This window comes from Sciurus vulgaris (assembly GCF_902686455.1).
Source record: "Sciurus vulgaris genome assembly, chromosome: 13".
Lineage (NCBI taxonomy): Eukaryota > Metazoa > Chordata > Mammalia > Rodentia > Sciuridae > Sciurus > Sciurus vulgaris.
In genome coordinates this window covers 48,089,954-48,108,642 of record NC_136474.1, presented here as the reverse complement: position 1 = coordinate 48,108,642, position 18,689 = coordinate 48,089,954, and the positions used below count along the sequence as shown (strand labels likewise).

The window sequence follows — 18,689 nt, the reverse complement described above, 5'->3', positions numbered from 1 at the left end:
CTCATGATGGAATGCGTCTGATGTGGTAGCCCAAAACACTTCCTTCCCTAAACTCTCTCTTCCACAGCAGTCTTGGAGTCCAGAATTGGAAGATGGCAGCAGAACAGGATGAAAGTGACCTGGACCCATGAGCAACTGCAAGGAGAGGTGTCTCTCCATGTCAGACTGCAAGGTTAGCATGTAATTAAGCCACTGAAATTCTGAGGATATGTGTTACAGCAGTTAGTTTATTCTAAGGAATAAGGTGAGGGTAGCAGGTGGTCAAAACAGAGTTTTAAGAAACATAATGGGGGGTAGGAGGGGGGCAAGAATGGAGGAAGGAGGGACTGTATAGAGGGAAAAGAGGGGTGGGAGGGGCGGGGGGAAGGAAAAAAATAACGGAATGAATCAAACATCATTACTCTATGTAAATGTATGAATATGCAAATGGTATGCTGTTACTCCATGTACAAACAGAAACAACATGTATCCCATTTGTTTACAATAAAAATAAATTTTTTAAAAAAAGGTGAAAAAAAAAAAAAAGGAAACATGAGGATGACAGACACTCTTAGTCCCCTTTTAAATACCTATCCTTCCTTTTGCTAACAGGACACTGATTTTGTTTGGGATACCCACGCACACAGCTCCAGGTGAAGGATTTTGATTGATCTAAGCTTATCATGAAAATCCTGTTCCCCATCTTCCTACCCTCCCCTGTGGTGAGGGATGGCCACGTAGTCCAGTTCCAGCAAAGAAGACCTAATTGGAAGTTTGCTACAGGGATTTCTGAGAAACATTTTCCTTTTCTGGTAAAAGCAGACCTGCATGATGGTCCTCATCCCTTCCTTCCCTTCCTTGCCTTAAACAGGAACTAAATGACTGGAGTTAGCATTCTGAACTAACAAAATAAATAAACTACATTAATATCACATGTAATATCACAACATAAATAAACTGCACTAATCTCACATCTCCACCAATGCCATAAATTTGTGGGTTGACATGGGACATGCATAAAAGAACACATGCCCCATCTAAATGCATTCAAAGTTAATTTTTATTTAAACACTGAAATGACAAAAGACTCAATGAGCCCAAAGCCAATCAGTTTATAAAATTTGAAATATAAAGGTCTTAAACTTCTGTCACCATCTATTGAATATACATATTTCTCTCTCACCATTTCTTTTTTTCCCTACGTGCCTTTTTAGAGTTAAATTTTTTAATCTTTTTTAATTTGTTCTAATTAGTTATATATGACAGTAGAATGCATTTTGACACATAGTACACAAATATATTTGAGTATAACTTCTCATTCTTCCAGTTGTACATGATGTGGAATTACACCGGTCATGTAATCATACATGCACACAGGGTAATAATGTCCAGTTCATTCTACTCCCCTTCCTACCCCTTACCCCCTCCCCTCCCTTCAATCCCTTCATACCCCTTCCCTTCTCACCATTTCTTAATGTGCTTTCTTTAAATTGGAATAATGTACTGGCTTAGAGTTCAGGCTTTGGAGTCAGACTGACTAGATTCAAATCCCTGCTCTGGCACTTACTATACAAATTTAAATGGTACTAAACTTCTGTTTTTCTTATTACTAAGATGAAGATAATCATAACATACATTTCTAAGGATGGTGACAGGATAAAATGACACAATCAATATAAAGTACTTAGTAGAGTGCTTAGTCATAATGCTTAATAAACATAAGCTTTTATTTTTATTACCTCTAAATTTCAGCATATAGCTTCAAGTAGGGAAATAATCCATTGTCTGTGAGGGGGGTCCTTGCTCCCTACATGTCTAAGGGTGCTTTATGTCCAGAGCCTCCTGCTGAGTCAACTAAAGAATAATTAAGGTTGCCTGACAGCCTATGGACTGCTTGGATTTTAAGCAGGGTTAAAATAACATCATGGCTAAGTTGTTTTAAGTAAAGGATTAGAGTCAATGACTAAGAGTCAAGGGTGGAATGAGAGAGGACATTCAAAGAGTGGGGTATGTGCCGTCTCCTGTCCCTGTGAGCGCCCTAGGCTGTAGACTCTGAGGCCTCACTCCAGCCAAGATGACAAAGACACAAGAGCCAAACAATAACCACAGATGATAATCCTAACAGCCATAGGGGCCAGGCTTCCCCTGTACCACTCGGCTTCCCCATGCTTCTCCAAAATGGATTATTCATCCTATAAGCATGTAACCGACATTTTTCTGTCTACATTTCAGCTCAGATGCTATCCTACTCCCTGCAAAAATAACCCTCAAAAGCTATCAGCCTATCTCTGCATGTCAAAACCCTATTTATTTCTGGGTCAAGTGTAAATGCCTCTTCTTTCAAAATCACATCTCTAGGCCAGGCGTGGTGGTGCATACCTGTAATAGCAGCAGCTCAAGAAGCTGAGGCAGAAGAATAGCAGGTTCAAAGCCAGCCTCAGCAACTTAGTGAGACCCTGTCTCAAAATAAAAAATAAAAAAGGTTTGGGATGTGGCTCAGTGGTTAAGTGTTCCTGGGTTCAATTCCTGGTTACCCCCCCCCCAAAAAAAAAAAAAAAACCCGCATCTCTAGTTTTCCCAAATAGTGTCCCTGACTTTTTTAAACACTTGCTGAACTTTATTCATTCCAAAAACATGTTTACTACTATGACCTTAGAATTATTCTAAGTGCTGAGGGGGCATGGTCTTGATTCTTAGGAAAGGTTCAATATCTATAATAAATTGAATTTATTTGAATCTTTTTTATTCCCTAATAGGATGTGCACAGGCTTCCAAGAATAAATATGCACCATGTAGAAGAATAGCAAAAGAGTGGTTAGGGATGTAACTCAGTGGTAGAATGTTTGCCTAGCATGCATGAGGCCTAGATTCAATCCCCAACACTGCAAAAGAAAATACGAAACAGAGAATAGTAAAAGAGAGTTCAGGTTCAGGAGATAGAAGAAATCATATATACTAAACAGTATATATAATTAGTATGTATTAGTATCAGTGTAGTCAGTATCAATGTTAGCTCTAACCTTCCTGGGAACAAGGGCAAAAAGGTGTACTCAGTGTTCTATCAACAGGGAAGAGGATGCACATCAGTTTTTCAGGACAAAAAAACCTTAATCCTCTTCTTAGAGTATCATATAACTTCCCACTTTGGATACTACAGAGATTTCCAATGATTACATTTCAGTATAAAAAGAGCTCAAACAAGCCCCGTGTGATGGCACACACCTGTCTTTCCAGCAGGTCTGAAGGCTGAGGCAGGAGGATTTACAAGTTCAAAACCAGCCTTGGCAATTTAGAGAGGCCCTAAGCAACTCAGCGACTCTAAATAAAATATAAAAAAGGGCTAGGGATGTGGCTCAGTGGTTAAGCACCTTAGGTTCAATCCCCAATCCGGGGGTGGGGGGTGGGAAGCTAAAACAGCTTTGCTTTCAGCACTAAGCCCCAGTCATGAGGATGGTCAGGCTTCAGAAATGAACCTCCTCAGTCCTCTGCTGTGGCAACAGAAGGTCTGGTTGGACCAATGAAATTGCCTTTGCCAATTCCTGCCAGCAGATTTGTAAGATGATCAAAGATCATCATCTATAAGACCATGTCCATTCCGAGGACCCATGCCAAAAAAACAAGGTACCACAAGGTACCTGAGAAGGTAACCAGGATGAGAAGGATGGAAATGCTATACCAGTTGCTTACAAGGTACCCAACTAAGAAGACTGACCACCACATGTATCACAGCCTGCAGACCCAGGAGAACATGTTCAAAAACAAGCTGAAAGCAGACATAGCCTACATGAAGCTCCAGGTTGACCAGGCTCACAGATCTGAGACAAAAAGAAGTATGCATACACCACAAGGAGAGATTCCAGGCCAAGAAGGAAGACAGCATCAAGATTCTGTCAAGAAAGGAAGAGTCCCCCTTACCTATACATAATGGCCTCAATGATAACAGAGATTAAACATTCAACAAAACATCCATTCTATATTAGGCATTATAATGTCATTATTAAATAATTTTTGCCTTCCAAAACAAACAAAGCCTCCTAAATCAGAGGCATGTACAATATGTTATAGGATACAAATGAGTACTCTACCTTTCAAATTCCATAAATGTAAGAACTATATTTATTAATAACAACAATACTGTGTTGGAGGGTAATTTACAAGAACACCATCCTAAAACTATTTTTCAGAATTAAACAGCTGAAATTGTGTACAAGAATTTAAACATATGCCAATCACAGTTCTAATTTAAACAAATGCCAATCACTGAATGGTTCTAATCTTACAGCACTGGGGATGTGACCATCCAGTCCTAAGTGCGAGAACATTATTCCCACCCTTTCAACCACAGATTTTTATCTGAGTGTCTTTCCATCATTTCAACCTTCATCTAAAATCAAATGTATCACCTCTCTCTCCAGAACACCACCTTGTCTCCCCTACTTCTGTTAATGGCAACATCTTTCTCCCAGGCAATGGACTTGAAAACTTGGAGTCATCTGTCTAGTATGCCTCTCTCTTGATTTCAAAATCCAATCAGCAATCCCCTACCTCTTTTCCTTTTATTTTTGAGTCTCTTTCTTTCTCTTTCACTTCCAACACTAACAACATTCGGGTCCATGTTACCATGAGCCCATATTTATGCAGCTGCTTAGAGTCACTTTCTATAAAACACAACACTGTCCCATTCCTGTTTAGAAACTTCAGTGGGGCCCTTGTCACTTCCTAAATGTAGATTGAACCACGGACCCTGGAATTCTTCTACATCATAACGTGGTCTCAGCCTAACAGCTGACTCCCCATCAACGTCTGATGATCTCCACTTTAATACTGTTCTACCCACTGCCTTTGTGTTCACTTACTTTCAGTGTTCCATAATGATGAACTGCTCTCCTTACCTCTTCCCTAATAACTGAATTAAATTCTTCAAGGTTTGGTACAATCTCACCTCTTAATCAAAGTTTTCTTAGACATCACCCTTTGTTTAAATCACGTACGGTCACCTACCTGGCTCATTCAACAGTTCTTTGGATATATCTTTATATCACTCATTTTGTCTTACAGAATTTTTCACATTTACTCTGATGCTATAATGTAAGCATATATCTTAAATTCCCAACTAAACTGTCCATTATTTCTTTTTTATTTTGTTCCCATCATGCTAAGCACCTAGTGGGAACTTTGATATGTCACAGAATTTGAGAGGAAAACCTTCAATGTAATCTATCGCCCATTTTCACTTGGGATACAAATCCCTTCAACACTCTTCACAGCCCGTCCTGCAGCCTCTGTTGAATTCTCTAGTGATACTTCTCAGCTATATCACAAGACAGCCCGTTCCACTGCTGAAGAGCATTAGATAATAGGAAAGTTTTCACCTCTCTCCAAAATACAGCTAATTGAAAATGCAAAACATCATGCAGTATGTTCATATGCTTCCTTATATGCACGCACATGCCCAAAATGCTCAGGAAAGATCTACCAGAAGCTGGAGTTATCTTTGGTAACAGTGGTTGGAAGACAAAAAGTACAAGAACAACTAATTTTAAATATTAGGCTCTGGCATATTTAATAATAAAGTAAAACATGTTTTAAGCTCTTTCTTGTTATGTTTAAGTTTTCTTCTGTGAAACTTTTATCCTGACCCTATTTCTGATCTCTAGAGCCACCCAGTATAATTCACAGATGCTGATTGATTAATGAACAATTTAATGAATCATTGTTACATAAATATGCACACACATTTGAGGCTAACTACAGCCTTAAATATGACATGCTCGTTCTTGGGGCGTAACACTTTGGGGGAGTGCTTGCCTAGCATGCATGAGGCTCTGCATTTGATCCCTAGCATCACACACACACAAAAGTAGCGTATTCTTTTAAATGACTTAAAAATGTATCCCAATATGCTTTAATATGCTTGAACAATCCTTTTTATATGGTAGACAATTTCCAAATTGTCTTAATTAAATTTTCTCCATAGCTTTATATTCTATTTTTATTGCTTCTGACATAAGACACTTGCTGCCTAAAGCATTATAGTGTTATGTGCTACATGAACAGATTTATGATGTTCTTTATACTCATCGTGCCCTTTTTATTAGTTGTAGATGGACACAATACCTTCATTTTATATATTTATTTTTATGTGGTGCTGAGGATGGACCACCAGTACCTCAGACATGCTAAGTAAGCACTCTACCACTGAACCACAAGCACAGTCCCTTATCATGTCCTCTTATTACATAAAGTCCTAAGATACAGGATATATTAACTTACATATATATTAGTATATCCTTCTATTAACTTATATATATATATATTAATATATCCTTAATACATTATGCAGAATTCAGAATTATACAGAATTCCCCAATTACAAAATTGCTTTGAAAAGAAAGATCATTTCTAAATATTATGAAAAATAACAGAATGAATAAAGATATCCTCCCTCACCATTATGAATAGGTATTTATATTAGGAATCAATGATCTATGCACTAATCCTGGCATTTGAAATATCTCTGGGCTGCCACCTTCTCTATCATGTGTAAAATAAACACAGGCATTAGAACAGTTTTGAGAGTAGTTCCCAATCTAGCTTTTTGTCTTATTATGACATCATCACCCCAAAAGATACTCAGGTATTACAGTGCACACACCTAGAATTTATAAACTACTCACCTAATGAAAAGCATTCCTTTTTCCTGGGGTCATGACAATGCTTCCTGGCTCTAGGCATTCCTCTTGTCATTTATCAACACTAGACAACTTGTACAGAGATTTTTACAAGCTTTTTTGTGTTTTCAGATATGACCTATATCCCCATTTGGACTGTAAGATACTGACTTCATGAAACTTGTCCCTAATCTCATGTGAGTTTGTAGAAGCATGTGGGCTTCATGAAATGATGACTATGATCACCAGCTACAGTGTACAACATAGTCTAATTGGCTCTGAGAGTTCCATTAATAAAATTCAGCTCAATTTCATAAGCTCTGTTTTAGTGTCTGCTAGGCATAAGGCAATATATCAGGAGCTGGGGGAACACTTGACTCTTTTCTACCCAGTACAAAGGGAGGCAATATGAAAGGCCTCCTAGGAGTAAAGGGCTGCTTCAGATTACACTGTGTTTATCAAGCACCTGTCAGCTCCTATCGATTCTACCACAATTACTAGATTCCAATCTTGCATCTGCAAAACTTTCCTGTAATTCATACCTTTAGTTCTAGTTCTCAGTAAAATCAGAACCAACTGAATCATAAGGCAAAAAGTCCTGAAGCCCAGGTAGCCTGAAATCCTTTCATAAAGTATTCCCATATCTGCACTTGGAATGCAGGAAATCTCACTTTCTCCTTCTGTCGTGCCTCAGTTTCTCAATCTGTATGGAAAGTCAAGAATTCCACACTCAGTTTTTTATCTAGTAGGTTCAGGGAGCCATGTCCACTTTTTCAGACACATTAGTATCCTGGCCTCCTGGACAAAAAAAAGCAGAGTATGTGTGCTTATCTTAAATCTCCTTTGTCATTTCTACTATTCCTGAAGGGCAGAAGGCAATAGCAGAAAAAATTCCTGCAAATACCTTCCCTTATCATCCTTTATGTTGGATGGGGTCATAAGGCAGCCAAGCAAGTGTTTCTTGTAGTCATTTCATGTACCAACAGGTCTTTCCTGGGCCCCCACATCTACATTAGGATCTGAAGAATCCGAAAACAGCAAAAACAGTATTCCTTCTTTCTAGAAGCTCATGATTTCATGGGAATAATAGTTTACCCCAGAACCCAATGGAGAACTGTTAGGTGCCAAATTATCTGATACTGACAGTAAGAGAAGAAATCAACTCCACAATTTTAGAACTCTTTTAGACAGGATGACCCAATCAAACCTTCTCCCCAAGCAGAAATCTCCCAATATCATTGTCGAGGTCACTAACCTTCTGACTGAATGTAGAAGTCATCTCACAAAGCGGTTCATTTGATTTTTTCGAAGTCTCTTATTGCTAAAACATTTTATCCTGATTTGAAACAAAACTCTCGCCTATTATTCTATATAGCAGTGATCGTTAAAACTTTATTTTTTTTAAAGCAGTGCAATATGTATTTAAAAGAAATATTAGGGGGCTGGGGTCATGGCTCAGTGGCAGAGCGCTTGCCTAGCCTGTGTGAGGCACTGGGTTCAATTCTCAGCACTGCATATAAATAAACAAATAAAATAAAGGTCTATCAACAACTAAAAAAAAAATTTTTTTTTAAAGAGAAATATTAGGCATCTGGGCCTGTAATCCCAGCAGCTCAGAGGCAGAGGCAAGAGGATCCCGAGTTCAAAGGCAGCCTCAGCAATTTAGTGAGGCACTAGGCAGCTCAGTGAGACCCTGTCTCTAAATAAAATACAAAATAGGGCTGGGGATGTGGTTCAGTGGTCAAGTGCACCTGAGTTCAAGCCCCAGTACTTAAAAAAAAAAAAGAAAAGAAAAGAAAAGAAAATTAGGCAAAAACCCAAAACAGAAAGCAGTTAAAAAAGGAACTCTTCTATTGGCTGCTGCAATGGGGAACTCAGCTTGTCCATCAGTCCTCTCTTCTCAGGAACATCATAAAATCCCTGCAGCTCTGCAGAGCATAATTTGAAAACCACTGCTTTAAAGGTAATTAGAGTAAATCTAATTCCAACAGCACACATCAGCCCTGAAGACAGCTGTCCTGTCTCTTTTGAAATCTTTTCTGAATTAAAATTGCCCATTTCAAATGATCCTTTCCCTTTCTGTTATTTTCCCTCATGTCTCTCCTGTCCTAACCATTCTCTGCACCCCCACAAAAAAAAAAAAAAAAAAAAAAAAAATCAAAACTGTATCTGAACACAATTCTTTAGATACTGTGATCAGCTGAGGATACAGCTTCTCTTACTATCCGGACACCAGAACAAGATGAAGAGAGGATTTAGTGAATGAAGAAGGCCCTGAGCTGGACCTTGAGAAGCATAAGATTTATCTAGGTAGAGAGGAGAGAAGATAAAATTCCAGGCTGGGAATCTAGCATGAACAAAGATACAGAAATTAAAATGAGGGCCTTCTGATACATTTTGGCCACTTCTCTTCCAGACCCTTATGGGTTCTTTCTCATTCAGCCAGCTGCTCACTTATTTATTTCTCAAAAGAAAATTAAGCTAGATCTTATCTCTATGAATGCAGGCTTTTATTGTGTTGGGATGAAATTAGTGAAGTGATCTGATCAGTACTAAAACTAGGTTATTTCAATATTCTAGTTTCTAGTCATTGCCACAGGGGAAAGAGTACTTGATGAAGATGTTTGATAAATCTGTGGAAAAAATGGTGTTATCTTCCAATGAGTCAACTCTTGACAAGAAGATTTGTAAAGGTTATAACACTATTGAAGCACATCCCTGGGGATTCTCAAATCTAAAGCCAACCCAAAGAACACCTTGTCTGCCAAAATTATCTTTTCTTTATTATTTGTCAAACCACAGATAATATGTGCCCCAAATAGATTTAAAAAACAACAGCGTTTTCATATAGATGAGTGCTAATCTAATCTACAAAGGCAGAAGAACATCCTCTGAAAACAAATATTAAAAAGACAAGTTTTTTTCAGTAAATGTTTATTATAATCCATTTGATCATACTGTTTGATTTTACCATTTATAGATAAGAATTCAAGCACATCACTTTTCAAATAATTTGGTTTTTCAGTCAAGAAGAAAAAAATGCAAAGACAGGCTATTTTACCACATACTTTTTTCTCTTAAGATGTATTCTTTAGTGATTATATGAACACTTCCTATTACACATTACAGAATGGAAATTTCATGTACACAGTACTCCCAAACAGAAGGAAATCGATCTTGCTCTAAGTTTTAATATTTGTTATGAATCTAAGGATTTTAAGGCATTAAAAAATAGATCTTATTAGCATTCACAGTAATTGATTCAGACATTTTATTTCCATTATTTTCTCTTTTTCCTTCATCTCAAAAGGAGATAATCTGAATTGCTCTAATCTGAAAAACAACAAAAAGTGTAGCAAATACTTGACAATGAAGATGAAAAGCCTCTAAAAATCTGTTACCTTAGTAACAGCAAGAATGTGGAAGAATAAGAATACACTGTCAGGACATCATTTCAGATTCCACAGATTTGAAGCCTGAATACAGTCAGCTTTCATTAGCTTTTTGTTTTTCCCAGCAGGTCCTTGGACTTTGAAACAAAACCTGAATGACAGCTATGAGCAATTCCAGCCTGGCTCCTGATTAGCTATGCCAAACAAAACAACTCTCTGCAGTGTAAACTTTCCAGGCATCTGCAACCAAGCCTCTGTAGAGACTATAATTCCTCAGTGAGATTTGAAGGAGAGTCAGAGGTTGGGGGGTGAAGGGTGAACAGGAGGGGGAGGGGGAGAGAAAAGGATAAAAACCTTCCCCTCCACCTCGAACTAGTTCCCTGAACTAGTCTCTGATTGAAGCAAGGAGGAAAATAAAGTAGAACTTGTCTTCATGTTGTTGTGGCTTCTAATTGTGCCTTATTCGACTATTTAACTAACTAGTTCTCTAAATCTAAATATTCGACTCCAGTTTACATTCATAACATACATGCATCCAAACCACCCATGCATTTAAGCCAAACAAGCAATTCTGAGGCCTGATTAGTATCAAATAGAGCAGTCTACTAAAAAAATCCAAACGAGGGAAACTACAACATATGAATGGACAGTGTCCCAAATGGATGCAAACTAAGATTCTGTGTCATTTGTTGTCATTTGCTTTTGCTGGATGTGAACCTAAAAGTAATTATACCAAATGACACTGAACTGTACCATGTGGTCCCATCTGCTACATAATTAGATCCCTGAGGAACTAACGATTAAGCTTTTTTCTTATGATCAGGCCCCTTGATTCTACTTAAAGAACATACCTTTATCTACACAAAAGAATTTGAGATTAGATTGCAAAGCAGCCACTTCTGATCACATGTTTGATTTTAGTTATAAGTGGTTTTAGAAAAAGTTGTCTGCAGAAAATTCTGTACTGGAGTGATAAGCGGCAATTCAGCAACAAGGAGATGGAGTAAAGCCAGAGTTTGGCTTAAAATCTGCCAACAATTCTCCTATCACTTGAGAAGTAAAAATGTATTTTTTTGGACACATAGCAAGATGGTAGCATTGAAGTTTGCTCTTGTTTTCTGAAAAGTGGTATTTAACCATACTCTGATCTCTATTGCTTCTGAGATAACCTATAAAAATTAATGGTTGTCTTAGTTGGAATGCTAAGCCACCAAAATTCCCTACTTCTAGTCAATATTTTTTTTAACAGTATTATGATAATTAGGCAGCTTTTAAAGTAAGAAAAATAGCTCTAACTTCCTGAAATGTAATTTGCAGATATATGTCAACAGATGTCACAGAAAACTTACTATGTATGTAACTACATCATAAAAGTCTTCCTTAGGTTTAGCACAACATTAAATTTAAATCATTAAAGTTTCACAAGAAAAATTCGAGTTCAGACAAAGGGAATTCTATGTAAACTCATAAAAAAAATCACAATCAGGGATGTACTAATTTTGGAAACTAAAGATAGGGAAATTTCAATATTTAAGAACTGTAATACCAAACTAGAAAGCTACATTTCCAGTTACTTTATTTGATGTGTCTGTAAAACCACCCACTCTATCATAAAAAAAGAACCTTAAAAATATCTTCATAACTAACAAAGACAAGGAAAGTGACCTCAGAACAATCGAAAACTCTTCAATATGAGTTTATGCTTACAATTGTAAACCAAACCTGCTGATTCAGCACAAAGTCATCAACGGAGTTCTTATCTGGAAAAGGAACAATCCATTGTCTGGTTGAAACAAAGGGCAGTGCACAGGAAATCAGCCAAATCTGAGCCAGATGGTCACTGATTCAAGTTTCTTTCTCCCCATCCCCCACTCACCCTGGCACTCCAAAAATAGACTCAGATAGCATTTTTAGTTACCAGGTAACAACCCTGAGTGTGAGGTATAAACCTTTTACAATTACCTAGGCCACCCATTTCAACACCACCTGTGTTGCAGAATGTCCTTGTAAAAATTAAATGATGAAATTGCTATGTAGCAGTTATTGAAAGGAAAATACCTCTAAAAACCTACACTGTTTCTTAAGCAAGGCATGAAGTTTTACCAGATGGAATGATTAAAAATACTCATGCTAATTTGTTCTCATCTATGATTTTCTCAAATCATGACACAAAATAGAAATAAACCCAGAGAAAGTTGACTTATCTTATCATTTTCTGCAAGCTGATATCACTGGGCCATCACCTTCCAAAGGGGCTCACCATTTGTAACCTAGAAAACACTTTTACAACTCTCAATGACAAGTTACCAACAAAAATAACTAATATATATGAATATTCATTTCCAAATGATATTAAGAAACAAAATTTTTGTTACAAAATATGTGTCTTAGACTTATAAGGCTTTGACTCAAATAATGAAGTGAGTTTCATTATTAGTGTTCTTTGTCTAACAATGAAAGTAACTGTTTTGGAAAGTAAAAGTAACCATGGTGTAGTATTTTTACAAAGTATTCACATACACTACCTGAGATGAGAGACTCCACCACACAAATCCTCTACAAGGTCTGGCATTCACATAGAGAAAGACTAGTTTTTAGAGTGTACTTTCTCCAAATTTCAGGAGCTTAGAGGATGGGGAGAGAATTGGGGAAGGAACAAAAAAAAAAAAAAAAAAAAAAAAAGAGAGAGAGAGAGAGAGATTTGTTTGCAGGGAGAGTTACTTCTAAGAAGGGTACTACTATTCCTGTTCTCAAAGAATATAACTCCTCTTACCTCACTAGAATTACAAAGAAAACAGAAGAAAAGGAATCCCTTATTTTTAGGGCTGGGGATGTGGCTCAGTGGTCCAGTGCCCCTGAGTTCAGTCCCTGGTATTTCCCCTCCCTCCCCCAAAAAGAATCCCTTATTTTGATTATCAACCAATGTGTCTGACCTCATATCCTAGAATCTGTAAATTAGAATACTACTATAAATACACATTTCACACCCCAACTGGTTACTGTAAAACTGTTTTAAATTCTAAATGACAACTATTACTTAGAGCAAAATGTGCAGTTATGTCTTAAATCTGCAAGTGTTTGATGGAAACTTGTATATTAAAGAGTGGCATAAATAAAAATTCAAGACTTCTCAAAAATGTTTGGAAAAAAACTCCTTTACTTCTCCTGTGAAAAACAGATATTTAGAATAAACAAAGGTGTTTTTCTTTAAAGGGAACCCTTGACTCCATAGGGGTTGCTTGGGAAATATTTACATCTAGGTGGCTTAAGTAAATTTTATCAACCAACAAATATCAATCCCTTCAGTAAACTTTATAATCCTTTTTATAATTACTCTGGAAATGTCAATGCAGGAGTACATTTTATTGGCATGATACAGTGTCACTTTTCCAAAATTTACATATAGAAAGGTTAGGGTAGATCAAAGAGGTTTTGGTCTATTTGTTTGTTTTTTTTTAGCACAAGATAATCACAGGCTGGTAACACAATGACTACAGACAGAAATGAGCTCAAAACATGCAATCAACAGCAAACTCTAAAAAATGACCTGTTTTATTGTAGGGAAGTAGAAAAGTTTGCTAAAGACAACAGAAGGTAACCTTCCTTGGGAGAACAGTCATAGTAGCTTATTTGACCCCAGCAGTGTGTACAAAATAAAGCAAATATATGGAGCATAGAATCTGGATCTTCTGTCTTAAAGAAACCAGTGATAAATGGAAACTTCCTTGAAAACCTGTTCTCAAAAATTGCTCCTAGAAGTTGATTTATAATTATAGTATTAGACATTTTAATCAGTGATTAAACCATACATCAGTCTAACAATATACACAGTATATAGATATATATCATACAAATGTCAGTGGACTTCTGCCACCTTCAATAGTCATTTTTTAACATCATATTTGTAATACAAGCTCACTTCTGGCTGAAACACTGTTTGCTTTTACATGGCACTGTAAAATAATACTTAGCATCACACTGGACATTGTTTAATTCTTGCCATATATGCTTTAATAGCATATAAATTAGTTTTCTTCTTATGGAGTTATGTAATCTTAGAAAAACTGCTAATGAGAGAAAATTGATAATCCATTAAAAACCTTAAAAAAAAAAAGCAGTTGAGTGTTGGCTGTTTAATAAGTTTTTTTTCTCTTTTCTTTAATGTAAAACAGGGATTTCAGTATTCATGAAAAACAAAGAAAATGACTATTCACATTAAAATTCTCTACCTTCTGAGCTCATCTTTAGAGTCTGTAAGATAAATTTACATTTAAATGAAACACACACAAAGGCAGCTGGACTATCATAACCATCCCACACACATTAATGTTTTCAGAGATTTAAATCTCTAATTCCTAGGAGAAAGAAAAGTTGTGACTACACAACTATTTTTAATCAGTCAACTTAATACATCGTTTCAGTAGGATTTATATACCAATGCTTTAACTGAAGGGTTAAGAGGAAAGTACCTTTCAGCAGCTAAGTCAAATTACTAACAAAAGTCAACCGAAAACAGACTTCCCAAAGGCATAAGTTTGTTTTAATAAATAAAAATGATATCTACAGCAATAAATGACTACATAAATGTAATGAGCTACAGTTTAGCAGACTCAAATCTTTTCTTTAATGGGCCCTAATTTAAAGGACTAACAGTTTAAAACTAAAATACTATTATATGTGAAGTGAATTCTAATTATTCCTTAAGTTTCTTTCTTTCTTTCCTTAACCTGTACTTTCCTTCTTTGGGGGTTCACAAATCTGGTAGAAAATTAATTTCATCCAATTAAAAGAAAAATTGTATGAAGATAATATATTATGATAAAATGACATTGATTCCATCTTATTACTTTAAAAATACTGTACATAGAAACATTTCAAGGGCCAAATTAGAATGTACCTAATTTTCATTGATCAAAATTTTTCAAGAATCTAAATTAAGGGAGAAATGGGAATGGTAGTGGAACTGAACCCAGGCGTACTCTACCAGTGAACTACATCCCCAATCCTTTCCTTTTTGTTTTTTATTTTGAGACAGGGTCTCCCTAAGTTGCCAAGGCTGATCCCAAATTTGATTTTCCTGCCTCAGTTTCTGGAGTAGCTGGGATTACCCAAAGGTATGCACCACCCTGGCCAGCATGAATCTAAATTTCTCAAGAGTGAATTATATTTATAAAGAAATATTTTAAGATCTATGCTTTAAATATTTATTATTTCTCATAATTTACATGTATCAGCAGAATAGCAATATATTAAATATTCTCATATAATTGTAATGTGCTTTCAATATGATCTGAAGGTAAAAATGAGCTTTCATTCGTTTCCTTTCTAAATGATAATTTCATCTGCCTTAAATTTACTACATAAATTTAGTAGCTCAAAAGAAAAATATTTACTAAAATTAGTTTCTCTCTGTAAGACACACAAAAAAGGATATGAATTGAATAGTATTTAAATTCATATCTCCCCCCAAAAATGCATGCCACAGTTTCATTTGTATTTATAGATACTTCAATATCCATGAAGCATCACTAACCAACTTAAAGCTCATACCATAATTTCCTCAACATCACCAATACTGTTTCAAATTTCATATTCCATGCCTCATGAAAACATTTAAAATAAACTTTCATTTAAAAAAAATGAAATGGACGTTAAAACTTAAGTAGATATCAATCCAAATAAATTCTTTTATCATTTTGGTATTGGGGAAGAAAACAAATAACACCCTTATACATTATGCTATATACATCTTTTACTACATCAGTAATGGTTTGAGGAACGTGGTTTGAATAAAATTAGATCTGGGTCTACAAAACCACAAGCCATATTACTGTCTATTAACTAGATTGTAGCTTTCCCCAGGGGCAGGGACAGCTCTTTATTTTCCTTTCTCCACAGCATCTATTCCAATTATAGGTGCCTAATAAAGACTTATTAACTTACTTTCATTGTTAATTTCCTGCCCAGTGGCGAATTCTATTATCCCCACTAGATATGAGCCTCTTGCTCAATAGGAAAATCATGAAGAGAAAAATTATTTTTTAAGGAAGTGACAAATGCATTTGAGAAAATAATTACTTTTTCTCCAAATGAAAACTGAGAGATGGTTTGATACTATAATTACAGTTACCAATTACAACTTCAAAGCCTTAAAAAATCAGTACTGGTTAGACACATACCTTAATCTAAATTAGGATGATGGTGTCTATTTGCAATACATGAACTTTAGTTTCCCAAAGACAAACATCGTAACAGATGTCTGGTAATCTCTGGTGTAACAGTACCTAAAATAAGCTCACACTGTTTTGATTTTGGAAGTTTTATCACTTTAAAACAGAATAAGCAATGCAAACTGTAACATTTAAGAGTACAAGAATTTTTTCACATTTTTCAAAACACTTTTTTCAGACTATCAATTACCATGCTCTATTACACCATGCAGTTTTATCCGGGAAATAAATGGCTTCATTCTTTTTTTTTTTTTTTTTTTTAAGTGATACTGGGAATTGAAACCAGGACCTACCACAGGCTAGACAAGCACTCTACCACAGCCTGTGTCACCGCCCATACTAAGTTACAGTCACAGCCCTTTTTATTTTTATTTTTTAAATTTTGAGACAGGGTCTCAAAAATTTGTCCAGATGGCCTCAAACTTATGATCCTCTATTATCAGCCTTCTTTTATTTTTCAATCTGTTCTTTTTAGATGTACATGACAGTACAGTGTATTTCGACCTATCAAACATACATGGAGTGTAACTTCCCATTCTTGTACAGGATGTGGAGTTATTCTGGCTTTGTATTCATACAGAACATAGGAAAGTTTCACCCAATTCATTCTACTGTCTTTCTATCATCAGCCTTCAAAGTAGCTAGGATTATAGTCATATACTACCACATGGATTTTCCATTATTATTATTATTATTATTATTATTACTATTATTCTTTTCTTTTTTTTTTTTTTTTGTGGTACTGGGGATCAAACTCAGGGCCTTGTGTGCTTGGGAGGCAAGCACTCTACCAGCTGAGCTATCTCCCCAGCCCCTACTATTGTTATTAACGAGGATATTTATTAGAAAATTCAAAGCCCATATTACCTAAATAATAAGTAAATTTATAAGTAAGTAAATTTGAAGATAAATTAAACATGCATGAAGGATTGCAAAGACATTACCATTTTGTAAAATATAAAAAGAAGAGAGAAATTAAATGTATTTCCCTTCACCTTGGCCATAAAGTTGTTTTGGATTTATTTTTTCTGTTCCCATTGTTTATTCAAAAGATAATGCTGCTGACAGCTTCCAAAAAGCATGGACCTTGCCTTGATTCTTCTAGTAAAGGAAAAAGCTTGTTTTTTGTTGTTTTTTTTTGTTTTTTCTTCCCCTCTTCCCACCAGTTAGTCAGTGGCTTAGACCTGAAAAAAGTCTGACTCAGGTCAAAGAGGGAATATACAGTCCTGGAGTAAATCTAACAGCTCCCCACAGATGTCATTCATTCATTCATGCATTAATACATGTTTATCAAGGGACAACTAGGCACTTGTCCTAGGTTCTATAGGTGAAGCAATGAGTAAAAGGGACAAAACATCTAGTCTTGGAGCTTTCATTCAAACTTGGTAAGAAAACAAAGACTTGACCCTCATTGGCACCATTCTTTACCAACCAAGATACAGCCTTGTACAGTCCGTTTCCCCAAAATGTGGCATTGAATCATTCCCTAAGGATATGAAAGAGTTAATGTATATTTTTAGCACCTACCTATGGCCATCTTCAGTAAGAGCAGCAACATTTGTAACAAGTTACTTTTCTGGGTAAGGTAAAACATTTTAAGACACAATTCCTGACTTCTAGATCTTACAATCTACTACAGTTACATGTACCTAAGAGTAAGACACAGAGGAAAGAATAATAACTTTGAAATCAACCAGCCTTAGGTTTGAATTCTGACTTTATACTATCCAAAGGCTCATGTGAAATATTCTTGACCCCCTTCAAAGCCTTTGTTTTCTCAGCTGTAAAAGTCAGAATGATGCCTGTATCACAGGGCTGTTGTAAAGATTAGAAATGATGTTTGCACAATGTGTATGGTAGAATAAAATAATTTGTATTAATTAAATTATGGAATTAAATGATTAATACTTGCTATGAATTAAATTATTAAATAGGAGATGAATAGGTAGGAATAATTATATGGATCATAAAGACCTTTATGACTTTTTTATAATTAATGACTGTTTTGGGCAATATACTCATATACTGACAGACACGTGTGTGTGTATATATATATATGTATTTCTCTGTTCTCTCTCTCTCTCGCTCTCTCTGAAGTTTCAGATATGCAAGTATGCCATGTATTATACTGTTTCATCACAGATCTTGCTCTGGAGGTAAACATTGAGATAAGGCATACCACTGGCTCGGGGGTCTTTACAATGGCATAAAACCTCAAACATTTAGAATATCTGAAATACCATAAGACAGATACTTCATTTACAGACTCCAACAGAGCTTCAGTGGATTATGCAGATGGTCTATTTACTACAACTTCTGACCAAGAATACTGTAAAAATATCACACCTAGTATTTGATTGTTCCATTCACATGAAAAAGGAGAAAAATAGGGGTTTTTACATGGTCTAATTTTTCCA

The 18,689-nt window shown here is 35.9% G+C and overlaps 1 protein-coding gene and 1 pseudogene across 12 annotated transcripts in view; one reads left to right on the top strand and one right to left on the bottom strand.

The window, feature by feature from the left end:
• Positions 1 to 18,689, bottom strand: part of GREB1L (GREB1 like retinoic acid receptor coactivator) — a 255,134-nt gene that overhangs the window by 225,740 nt on the left and 10,705 nt on the right. The gene's annotated exons all lie outside the window — the stretch shown is intronic.
• The window catches only part of LOC306642533 (large ribosomal subunit protein uL23-like), a 48,449-nt pseudogene that overhangs the window by 21,448 nt on the left and 8,312 nt on the right, over positions 1 to 18,689 (top strand). The gene's annotated exons all lie outside the window — the stretch shown is intronic.